This window comes from Triticum dicoccoides, chromosome 6B (genome assembly GCF_002162155.2).
Source record: "Triticum dicoccoides isolate Atlit2015 ecotype Zavitan chromosome 6B, WEW_v2.0, whole genome shotgun sequence".
NCBI classification, from domain to species: Eukaryota; Viridiplantae; Streptophyta; class Magnoliopsida; order Poales; family Poaceae; genus Triticum; species Triticum dicoccoides.
Window position 1 is genome coordinate 360,193,638 of NC_041391.1, and position 12,982 is coordinate 360,206,619.

The following is a 12,982-nucleotide window of genomic DNA, read 5'->3' on the forward strand; positions in this document are numbered from 1 at the left end:
TTTCTCAATTTAAGTTTTCAGTAGTACAACCAAGTTCCTTATTCATACCATGTAAATTAAACTATACAGAGCAAGTGATCTTCTTTTGCACTGCATGTATGCTTCTGTTCTTCATCCGTAATCCAGTGGTGTGGTGAACCTACCCACTACAGCACAATGTCATATTCTGCAATGTCTTAACTATGAACAATGTCATATCATTCTACTACTCCCTCCATCCGAAAATACTTGTCATTGAAATGGATGTATCTAGATGTATTTTAGTCTAAACACATCCATTATGATGACAAGTAATTCTGGACGGAGGGAGTATTATTTAAACCGTCTCTTTATTTGCCAATCTGAAATGGGCTAAATTGACAGCACACTAACCATTGATACTTATGAGTTCTTGATCCGTAATCCAGTGGTGTCGTGAAGCTGCCAACTCCTTCACAATGTCATTTCCTGCCATGTCTTGACCTGAACAATACCATATTGTGTCAATGCAATTTTAAACTGTGTCACTTTATTCGTCAGTAAGAAATGTGATGAATTGTCAGCACTGATACTTTTATGTGCAAAACCTGTCATCTGTCTGCTTGTTTATCTTTCAGAGAGAGGAAGATTTAAGTGTTGAACAAGCGCAGTCTCATCATCTTGCTCAGTTGCTTGCGCTGCAGCTCCCCAGCAGGGCTAACCTTTCTTGAACTCTATTGAAGTGCTGTCGGTTTTGTATATTATTTTGTCGGCGTGTTTATTTGCACTAGTGCCGATCTTTGATGCCCAGTGTATGTAATCTGCTGTCTGCTTGTGCTTTATTATCATAGTGGCGAACTTTGATGCCCAGTGGATGTAATATGTTGTAATTTCTTTATTGTATAGTCTAGGTTTTTTCTTATTCACGATGCTGCAGTTATTTTACTGTATATATATCCTGTCTTCGCAGTAAACCGGCCAAACCATAAAATTACGGTACATAATCGGGTCGTCATGCAATCACGATGTAGGTTGGGCCTGAAAAGTGCCGAACAGCTAACGGGCCGGCAGTAGCCCGAAATGAACCCCGGCCCATGATTGTGCGAATCAAATCATGGGCTTTTAATAGGCCAAAATTGTCTCGGTCCTTGTTTGGCCCAATCAGATATCGGCTGCGAGCAGGCCGGATGCAAACCGGGCCGTAGTTAGGCCCAACTATATGACGGGCATTTAACAGGCCGAGATTAATATAGGGCCGAAATGTTAAATGGGCCCTTAAGAGGCCAAAACTAATATCAGGCCGAATTACTAAGTGGGCCTTTAGCAAGTGGGCCCAAAAGCATAGTGTCTAGTTGACGGGCCGAATCTGATATGGGCCATAATTGAGCCCATAGCCTCTTAAAGGGCCGGACCTGATCTGGGCCATAATTTGGCCCAAAACGTGGTAGGCTTTTAACAGGCCGGATCTCATATGGGCCACTATTAGGACCGGAACGTGGCAGGCCATTAATGGACCGGATCATATATGGGCCGGCATTTGGCCCAAAACATGGCAGCCAGTTAATGGGCCGGCCTACTAGGGTCCTCAAATTCTTGTGGTCCTACAGCTGGGCCAGCCCATTAATGTCGGTGAAATCTCGTGGGCCTTTAGCCGGGCCGGCCCATTATGATCTGCAAGAATCTTGTGGGCCTTTACCTGGGCCAGCCCATTATGGCACACAAAAATCTTGTGGGCCTTTACTTGGGCTGGCCCATTATGGCCCGCAAAATCTTGTGGGCCTTTAGCTGGGCCAGCCCATTATGGTCCGCAAAATCTCATGGGCCTTTAGCTGGGCCGGCCCATTATGGTCCGCAAAATCTTGTGGGCCTTTAGTTGGGCCGGCCCATTTAAACTTGATGGGCCGGTCCATGAGTCAACATATCATAGGCGCGTCTCGCCCATTGGATGAGTGTCACCTGTGCCAGCGCGGACCTGACACGTGTCTCCTCCAGCCAATGATGATTTTACACGTGGAAAATCCCCATTGGTCGGGGCTGTTAATGGGTTATCGGATCCAAAACCCGACCCGATAGCTTAACGGCGTTCCGTTATGGTGGATGCCACATGTCGGTCACCCTTGATGAAAGCACTTCTGTGACGCGCGATTTATCGTCATGGAAGTGGACACTTCCGTGATGATAATTTTGGTAATGTCATGGAACACTTCTACGACAGCACAGGTATGACTATCTTGATCCTGTCATAAAGTTGTCATGGATGTACATGCATGACAAAAAACGCGACCTACTGTGACAAACACGTATCATCACAGAAGTGTATTTTTTTGTAGTGAGAGGCGACAGTGGGAGGTGGAAGAAGGCGTGAGATGTTAACTATAGTTGTTCCCCTCTTTATAGGCCGCGGAGAAGCTAAGGGTTCCCCTTTCCATGTCATGGGCTTCTCCACTTCCTGATATACTCGTGACATTATGCGCGGATGGGGAATTGATATCACTGATCATATCCCCTAAAAATGGGGCACAATCTCTACCTTGATGTGACGTGCCAATGGAGGGGCGGCCTCAAGCCATGCATCGAGAACTGCCAGCCGATCAACGTTATGACCGGCCGCTACCCTTCGCTAAAGGTTGTCAGGCGTGGGCACTGTTCACACTCGAGCACTTTTTCCTTCAAGGCTAAGTAAAGTAGACGCTTCAGATTCCAAACACCACTCAAACTCCGAATATGCATAGGACAAAATGAAGAACTCGCCTCGCAAGCCAAAGACTATGATGTGTGCGGATGCCGAATACGAGCCCAGGCGTTGCAGGCTAGTTTGGGGGCTATTGAGGGAGTCCTGAACTAAGCGGGTCCTCGGGCCGTCGACCCATTACATATGGGCCGGACTGATGGGCCACTATGGGGCCAAGCTAGAGTGCGGATCCTTGGACCGATAAAGAATCTTCGGAGTCGTAGTGTGCCCTCCAAGCCAAGATTAGGCATGATCTTTCATTCGTTGTAACCGATTGATGAGGATACAGACCTGGGGTAGGGTCATAGGCCTAACCTATACGCCCTACCCAAGGTCACTACCCTGGAATCACTACCCTGAAAGATAAAAGGACCAACAGACGACAGGGGAGCGTCAGCCGAACACGTCGAGTGCAATCCACTCGACGACCACATCACTCGGAAGTCCTCCTTGTTACCGTCACTCGACCATATGAACAGTCACTCGACCATATCAAAGACCAAGAGTCAGAAGGACCCACAACGGTCGGACGTTCACTCCTTAGTCTTTATAAGCATTAACAACACTTAAGGCTGGCGTTACCAGTAATGCCCCTTACTTTATGTACATTAAGCCCCTTGTAATGGAGGTGGGCAGGGGTCCTGGCGCACTCTATATAAGCCACCCCCCTCCTCTGGGACAAGGGTTCGCACCCCCTGTAATATCACACACATAATCCAATCGACCTCCTCCGGGCACCGAGACGTAGGGTTGTTACTTCCACCGTGAAGGGCCTGAACTCGTAAATCTCATGTGTACACCTTCACCATAGCTGAGATCTTGCCTCTCCATACCTACCCCCCCTTTCTACTGTCAGTCTTAGAACCACGACAGTTGGCGCCCACCGTGGGGCGGGTGTCTTAGCGACTTATTGGTGAAGTTGCAAGTTTTTCCGATCATCGTCATGGTTTTCAGCGGCGAGTTGGCTGAGGGCCGCAAGATCCGTCTCGGCGCACTCGTTTTCGTCACCGACGACTCGGCGTGGCTTTAGGAAGCTTCGCTCGATGTTGAGGCGTTCCCTGTCTGAGGGGCGACGCACTTCCGCGCGTGTGTTCACGGCATCCTTCTTCGGCAGTCGTCGACCCAGTATCAGTCAGCTCCGATGATATCTTCCCTCCCCACTGTCCACCGCCGCAAGCGATCCGGTCGATCGCGGCTTCAGCTGTGGGTGAAGCATGTGGTGGCTCGACGTTCATCCACCCATCAAGTCGCGGCAATCGAGCCCGACGAAACTCTCCACGGCCTGTTCGATCTGTCGACTGGCTCCGCGGAGACTGCATTCGAGTGCGATAGCAGCGATCCTGCGGCTGAAGTCCTGATGGTCGATGGTCCACGTGGCCCACCTGGCTTTCACCGCGAGGATGGTGAAGATGCTGGCAGCGATCCGTCACGGGTCCACGAGGAGTATCGTCCCGAACCTCTTTCTTCACAGCAGAGAGAGGAACTTCGTCGTTGCAACATGGATGCACTCCACACGCCCATCTTTGGAGAAACTCCCGATGCTCGGGCCTTGGAGGAGGAGCGCTTGGCTAATTTGACTGAGCGCACTCGACTGGAGAACCTGCAGCGCACTCTCGACGAGCGGGCTCAAGAGCGGGTCCCTAAGTCCAGTCGACGGCAACTTTTCCCGCCTCCACCTAAGGTCTACCGTACTCCGATTTAGAACCTCACAGCTGCGGCCCAAATTGTAGAGTCAATCCAACCTTCCCAGTCTGAGGCTGGCCGAGGGTTGGAGCAGATCCGGGCCTTGCTCCGAGCAGCAAGAGAGCAGAATTCTGCAGTGTCTCAGTCGTGGAATAGGATCCACAGCAGATCCGTGGTAGCGGATATAGTTGCTACCTCTTGAGCACTGCGTTGGATTTCCCCGAAGAGGAGAGGATGATGCAGCAAAGTAGCGTAAGTATTTCCCTCAGTTTTTGAGAACCAAGGTATCAATCCAGTAGGAGGCCACGCACAAGTCCCTCGTACCCACACAACATGATAGCTCCTCGCAACCAACGTGATTAGGGGTTGTCAATCCCTTCACGGTCACTTACGAGAGTGAGATCTGATAGAAATGATAAATAATACTTTTTGGTATTTTTGGTATATAGATGCAAAGTGAAAAGTAAAAGGCAAAGTAAAAACAAAGCAAATAATAAAGTAATGGAGATTGATATGATGAGAATAGACCCGGGGGCCATAGGTTTCACTAGTGGCTTCTCTCAAGAGCATAGATATTCTACGGTGGGTGAACAAATTACTATTGAGCAATTGACAGAATTGAGCAAAATTATGAGTATGTCTAGGTATGATCATGTATATAGGCATCACGTCGAAGACAAGTAGACCGAAACGATTCTGCATCTACTACTATTACTCCACTCATCGACCGCTATCCAGCATGCATCTAGAGTACTAAGTTAAAAACAGAGTAACGCCTTAAGCAAGATGACATGATGTAGAGGGATAAATTCATGCAATATGATAAAAAAACCATCTTGTTATCCTCAATGGCAACAATACAATACGTGCCTTGCTGTCCCTTCTGTCACTGGGAAAGGACGCCGCAAGATTGAACCCAAAGATAAGCACTTCTCCCATTGCAAGAACTACCAATCTAGTTGGCCAAACCAAACGGATAATTCAAAGAGACTTGCAAAGATAACTCAATCATACATAAAAGAATTCAGAGAAGATTCAAATATTATTCATAGATAAGCTGGATCATAAACCCACAATTCATCGGTCTCAACAAACACACCACAAAAAGAAGATTACATTGAATAGATCTCCACAAGAGAGGGGGAGAACATTGTATTGAGATCCAAAAAGAGAGAAGAAGCCATCTAGCTACTAGCTATGGACCCGAAGGTCTAAAGTAAACTACTCACACTTCATCGGAGGGGCTATGGTGTTGATGTAGAAGCCCTCCGTGGTAGATGCCCCCTCCAGCGGAGCTCTAGAACAGGCCCCAAGATGGGATCTCGTGGAAACAGAAGGTTGCGGCAGTGGAATTAGTTTTTTGGCTCCTGTTCTGATCGTTTGGGGGTACGTAGGTATATATAGGAGGAAGGAGTACGTCGGTGGAGCAACAGGGGGGCCACGAGGCAGGGGGGCGCGCCCTAGGGGGGCGCCCCCCACCCTCGTGACCGCCTCTTTTGTTCCTTGGAGCAGGGTCCAAGTCTCCTGGATCACGTTCGGTGATAAAATCACGTTCCCGAAGGTTTCATTCCGTTTGGACTCCGTTTGATATTCCGTTTCTTCGAAACACTGAAATAGGCAAAAAAACAGCAATTCTGGGCTGGGCCTCCGGTTAATAGGTTAGTCCCAAAAATAATATAAAAGTGGAAAATAAAGCCCAATATAGTCCAAAACAGTAGATAAAGTAGCATGGAGCAATAAAAAATTATAGATATGTTGGAGACGTATCAGGCATCCCCAAGCTTAATTCCTGCTCGTCCTCGAGTAGGTAAATGATAAAAAGAGAATTTTTTATGCAGAGTGATACTTTGGCATAATTTCAATGTAAATCTTCTTAATTGTGGTATGAATATTCAGATCCGAAATATTCAAGACAAAAGTTCATATTGACACAAAAATAATAATACTTCAAGCATACTAATCAAAGCAATCATGTCTTCTCAAAATAGCATGGCAAAAGAAAGTTCATCCCTACAAAATCATATAGTTAGGCTATGCTTCATTTTCGTCACACAAATATGTTCCCAACTTCTATACCCCCGATGACAAGCCAAGCAATTGTTTCATACTTAAATAATCTCAAACATTTTCAACCTTCACGCAATACATTAGTGTGAGCCATGGATATAGCACTATGGGTGGAATAGAATATGATGATGGGGATTGTGTGGAGAAGACAAAAAAGGAGAAAGTCTCACATTGACGAGGATAATCAACGGGCCATGGAGATGCCCATCAATTGATGTCAACATGAGGAGTAGGGATTGCCATGCAACGGATGCACTAGATCTATGTATGCTCACAAAAGAAAACTAGTGGGTGTGCATCCAACTCGCTTGCTCATGAAGACCTAGGGCATTTGAGGAAGCCCATCGTAGGAATATACAAGCCAAGTTCTATAATGAAAAATTCCCACTAGTATAAAAAGACAACTTATGAGACTCACTACATGAAGAACAAGGTGCTACTTTGAAGCACAATATATGAGACTCACTACATGAAGAACAAGGTGCTACTTTGAAGCACAAGTGTGGAAAAAGAGATAGTAGCATTGCCCTTTTTATTTATTTTCTTTTTTTTGGGCCTTTTTTTTTCTTTTGGCCTTTTTCCTTTTTTTTCTTTTTTTCTTTTTGGGCAATGCTCTAATAATGATGATCATCACACTTCTATTGATTACAACATAAGGATTACAACTCGAAACTTAGAACAAGATATGACTCTATATGAATGCCTCCGGCAGTGTACCGGGATGGTGCAACGAATCAAGAGTGACATGTATGAAAAATAATGCATGGTGGTTTTGCCACAAATACGATGTCAACTACATGATCATGCAATGGCAATATGACAAAAGTAATGTATGTCATGAATATGATGATGGAAGTTGCATGGCAATATATCTCGGAATGGCTATGGAAATGCCATGATAGGTAGGTATGGTGTCTGTTTTGAGGAAGATATAAGGAGGTTTATGTGTGATAGAGCGTATCATATCACGGGGTTTGGATGCACCGGCGAAGTTTGCACCAAGGTGAGAAAGGGCAATGCGCGGTACCGAAGAGGCTAGCAAAGGCGGAAAGGTAAAAGTGCGTATAATCCATGGACTCAACATTAGTCAAAAGAACTCATATACTTATTGCAAAAATGTAGAAGTCATCAAAAATCAAGTACTACACGCATGCTCCTAGGGGGATAGATTAGTAGGAAAAGACCATCGCTCGTCCCCGACCGCCACTCATAAGGATGCACAAGCCAGGTACACTTCATGTTTCAAATTTGTTACACAACTTTAACCATACGTGCATGCTACGGGACTTGAAAACTTCAACACAAGCATTTCTCAAATTCACAATTACTCAACTAGCACGACTTTGATATTATCACCTCCATATATCAAAACAATTATCAAGCATCAAACTTATTTTAGTATTCAACGCACTCAAAAAAAAGTTTCACATATCTTGAATACCAAGTATATTAATATTTAAGCAAATTACCATGCTATTAACGACTCTCAAAATAATCTAAGTGAAGCATGAGAGATCAATAGTTTCTTTAAAACAAATCCACCACCATGCTCTAAAAGATCTAAGTGAAGCACTAGAGCAAAAATCATCACGCTCAAAAGATATAAGTGAAGCACTATGAGCAAAACTACCAAGCTCAAAAGATATAAGTGAAGCACATAGAGTATTCTAGCAAATTCAAATTCATGTATGGCTCTCTCAAAAGGTGTGTACATCAAGGATGATTGTGCTAAACTAACAAGCAAAGACGCAAATAATACAAGACGCTCCAAGCAAAACACATATCATGTGGTGAATAAAAATATAGCTCCAAGTAAATTACCGATGGAAGTAGACGAAAGAGGGGATGCCTTACGGGGCATCCCCAAGCTTTGAATTTTTGGTGTCCTTGGATTATCTTGGGGGTGCCATGGGCATCCCCAAGCTTAGTCTCTTGCCACTCCTTGTTCCATAATCCATCAAAAGAATTCACCCAAAACTTGAAAACTTCACAACACAAAACTCAATAGAAATCTCGTGAGCTCCGTTAGAGAAAGAAAACAAAAGACTACTTCAAGGTACTGTAATGAACTCATTCTTTATTTATATTGGTGTTAAACCTACTGTATTCCAACTTCTCTATGGATTATAAACTATTTTACTAGCCATAGATTCATCAAAATAAGCAAACAACACACGCAAAACAGAATCTGTCAAAGACAGAACAGTTTGTAGTAATCTGTAACTAAGGAAAACTTCTGGAACTCTAAAAATCCTACCAAAATAGAAAGTCCTGGAAAATTTGTTTATTGAACATCAGAAAAAAGAATCAACGCAAAAGCATGTTTCTCTGATTTAACAAAATTATATTCGTGTGTGCAATGTTTCTGTTTTTCAGCAGAATCAAATCAACTATCATCGTAGGGTTATCCTATAGGTTCTACTTGGCACAAACACTAATTGAAAGATAAAACCACATCTAAACAGAGGCTAGATGTATTATTTATTCCTAAACATAAACAAAAGCAAAAACTAAAAATAAAATTGGGTTGCCTCCCAACAAGCGCTATCGTTTAACGCCCCTAGCTAGGCATAAAAGCAAGGATAGATCTAGGTATTGCCATCTTTGGCACTTGGAGAGGAAGATCTCCTCTCTATGGCATTCATTCTTCTATTTAAGTTAAGAACATGGCCATTAATGGAATAAGTAAGATTAAGCACGTTACAGAAATTTGCCTCTAAACTAGACTTCATCTCTTTAATAATTTCATTTTGATAAAAGCACAAGAGAGTAGTTGATTCAACCTTATCATTCATGGGGTGCCCAAATATAGTTTTCATTCTTTCATAGGTATCTATAGCATCCCCTTCAAGAAAACCTTCTTCAAAGATGGAATCTAAAACTTGTTTGAAGGAAGTGGGCAAGCCAACATAAAAACTTTTTAGGTAAATTTCAATTTGATATTGTGGTACATAACTAGCCCGAATCCTAAGTAACCTATCCCAAGCATCTTTTAAAGACTCATCAAGTAAATAGCGAAAAATTCCAGAGTCATCCTCATCAAAATTATTCAAGCTCTCATTGGAGACCCCGGTGGGTCTTTCTATAGCATCATTATTTATGAGCTTAGAGAGGATATAGGGGTTGTCCAAGGCACTAGAGCTCAGGAGAAAACCCGTAGTTCTTTTTGATTCGGCCATGGCAACGGGAAGGCAAACGGAAAAGAGAGAAGGAGATTGGGAAAGAGAGGGCGAATAAAACGGCAAGGGTGAAGTGGGGGAGAGGAAAACAAGGGGCAAATGGCAAATAATGTAATGCGAGAGATAGGGATTGTGATGGGTACTTGGTATGGTTGACTTGCTCTTGCGTGAGCCTCCCCGGCAACGGCGCCAGAAATTCTTCTTGCTACCTCTTGAGCACTGCGCTGGATTTCCCCGAAGAGGAGAGGATGATGCAGCAAAGTAGCGTAAGTATTTCCCTCAGTTTTTGAGAACCAAGGTATCAATCCAGTAGGAGGCCACGCACAAGTCCCTCGTACCTACACAAAACGATAGCTCCTCGCAACCAACGCGATTAGGGGTTGTCAATCCCTTCACGGTCACTTACGAGAGTGAGATCTGATAGAGATGATAAATAATATTTTTTGGTATTTTTGGTATATAGATGCAAAGTGAAAAGTAAAAGGCAAAGTAAAAAAACAAAGCAAATAATAAAGTAATGGAGATTGATATGATGAGAATAGACCCAGGGGCCATAGGTTTCACTAGTGGCTTCTCTCAAGAGCATAGATATTCTACGGTGGGTGCATAAATTACTGTTGAGCAATTGACAGAACTGAGCATAATTATGAGTATATCTAAGTATGATCATGTATATAGGCATCACGTCCAAGACAAGTAGACCGAAACGATTCTTCATCTACTACTATTACTCCACTCATCGACCGCTATCCAGCATGCATCTAGAGTATTAAGTTAAAAGCAGAGTAACGCCTTAAGCAAGATGACATGATGTAGAGGGATAAATTCATGCAATATGATAAAAACCCCATCTTGTTATCCTCAATGGCAACAATACAATACATGCCTTGCTGCCCCTTCTATCACTGGGAAAGGACACCGCAAGATTGAACCCAAAGCTAAGCACTTCTCCCATTGCAAGAACTACCAATCTAGTTGGCCAAACCAAACGGATAATTCGAAGAGACTTGCAAAGATAACTCAAACATACATAAAATAATTCAGAGAAGATTCAAATATTATTCATAGATAAGCTGGATCATAAACCCACAATTCATCGTTCTCAACAAACACACCGCAAAAAGAAGATTACATCGAATAGATCTCCACGAGAGAGGGGGAGAACATTGTATTGAGATCCAAAAAGAGAGAAGAAGCCATCTAGCTACTAGCTATGGACCCGCAAGGTCTGAAGTAAACTACTCACACTTCATCGGAGGGGCTATGGTGTTGATGTAGAAGCCCTCCATGGTAGATGCCCCCTCCGGCGGAGCTCAGGAACATGCCCCAAGATGGGATCTCGTGGATACAGAAGGTTGCGGTGGTGGAATTAGGTTTTTGGCTCCTGTTCTGATCGTTTGGGGGTACCTAGGTATATATAGGAGGAAGGAGTACGTCGGTGGAGCAACAGGGGGGCCACGAGGCAGGGGGGCGCACCCTAGGGGGGCGCACCCCCCACCCTCGTGACCGCCTCTTTTGTTCCTTGGAGCAGGGTCCAAGTCTCCTGGATCACGTTCGATGAGAAAATCACGTTCCCGAAGGTTTCGTTCCGTTTGGACTCCGTTTGATATTCCGTTTCTTCGAAACACTGAAATAGGCAAAAAAACAGCAATTCTGGGCTGGGCCTCCGGTTAATAGGTTAGTCCCAAAAATAATATAAAAGTGGAAAATAAAGCCCAATATAGTCCAAAACAGTAGATATAGTCCTCCGTGACAATCATCGTCCAGTTCCTACACCTCCTCCAAGGAGTGCGTCGTATGTGCCTCGGCAGAACAATGACAGACGCCTTCACAGGGACGAGCGCAGAGCTCCAGTCGACCCAAGAGAGCCGGGCTTCGATGCGAGATCCATTCTCATCCAAGGCCTGGTCGACCGGAACAGAGCGCATAGAGAAGACCCTGGCAGAGATCGTCCGAGTAGCAGCAGATTGCATGTTTCAGGCCCAGAGTGTTTCAGCAGAGCCATCAGGGCAGGAGTGATTCCTCCCAACTTCAGGTTGGCAACGGGAGTCAGTAAGTTCACTTGAGAATCCAAGCCTGAAACTTGGCTTGAAGATTACTGAGTGGCTGTGCAAATTGGAGGCGGAAATGATGAGATCACAATGAAACACCCCCCTCTTATGTTGGAAGGGTCGGCCCGAGCTTGGTTGACTCAGTTGGCTCCAGGCAGTATACACAGTTGGGAGGAGCTATCTCGGGTGTTCGTAAGAACCTTTGAGGGCACGTGCAAGCGGCCAGCAGGGTTGCCCGAGTTACAGCATTGTGTGCAGAAGCCGAATGAGACTTTGAGGGAATTCATTCAGAGGTGGACCACCTTGCATCACACCATTGAGAATGTATCAGAGCATCAGGCAGTGTGCGCTTTCAAGGAAGGCGTCATGTACCGAGAGTTGGTTCTAAAATTCGGTCGGATTGGGGATATGACTCTGACCTGGATGATGGAGATAGCCACCCGGTACGCTAATGGAGAAGAAGAGGATCGACTCCGTAGTGGGAAGAGTAAACCAGTCGGCCAAGAGGCCCGTGGGGGTAACTCTCGGAAACAGAAGCGCAAAGCCGAGCCAGTGGCACCCGGTGAGATTGCAGCAGTGGCTCAAGGAAAGTTTAAAGGAAAACCTAAGGGGCCCTGGCCCCCTAAGAAGGTAAAGGATCAAGCAGGAAATGATGTGTTGGATTTGCCGTGTCACATCCACACGAAGAAAGATGAAGAAGGTAATCTAATTTACCCAAAGCATACCACGCGACAATGTCGACTCCTGATCCAACAGTTCCGAGAGAAACCGCCCAATGAGAAGGAGAAAGAGTCGGACAGAGATGAGGATGAAGAGGAAGATGATGGTTATCCCAAGGTCAATTCCACTCTCATTATTTTTGCTGACGTTGAGAGCAAGAGTCGGTTGAAGGTTATCAACAGAGAGGTGAATATGGTTGCTCCGGCGACGATGACCACGTACCTAAAATGGTCCCAGACAGCCATCACATTCGACTAGTCAGACCATCCAGCTCATGTAGCCACCCCCAGGAGACAAGTGTTGGTGGTCGACCCAGTGGTCGGTGGCACTCGACTGACTAAAGTGCTGATGGATGGTGGCAGCGGTCTGAATATCATGTATGCTGAAACCTTGAAGGGGATGGGCATCCCGATGTCCAAGCTTAGGGAGAGCAATATGAGTTTCCACGGTGTTAACCCCGGAAAGAAAGCCGAATCACTCGGCCAGATCACTCTCGACGTGGTTTTCGGTGATTCCAAGCATTACAGTAAAGAAAAGTTGACATTTGAAGTCGTGGATTTCCAGAGTGCTTATCATGCCATTCTGGGGAGGCC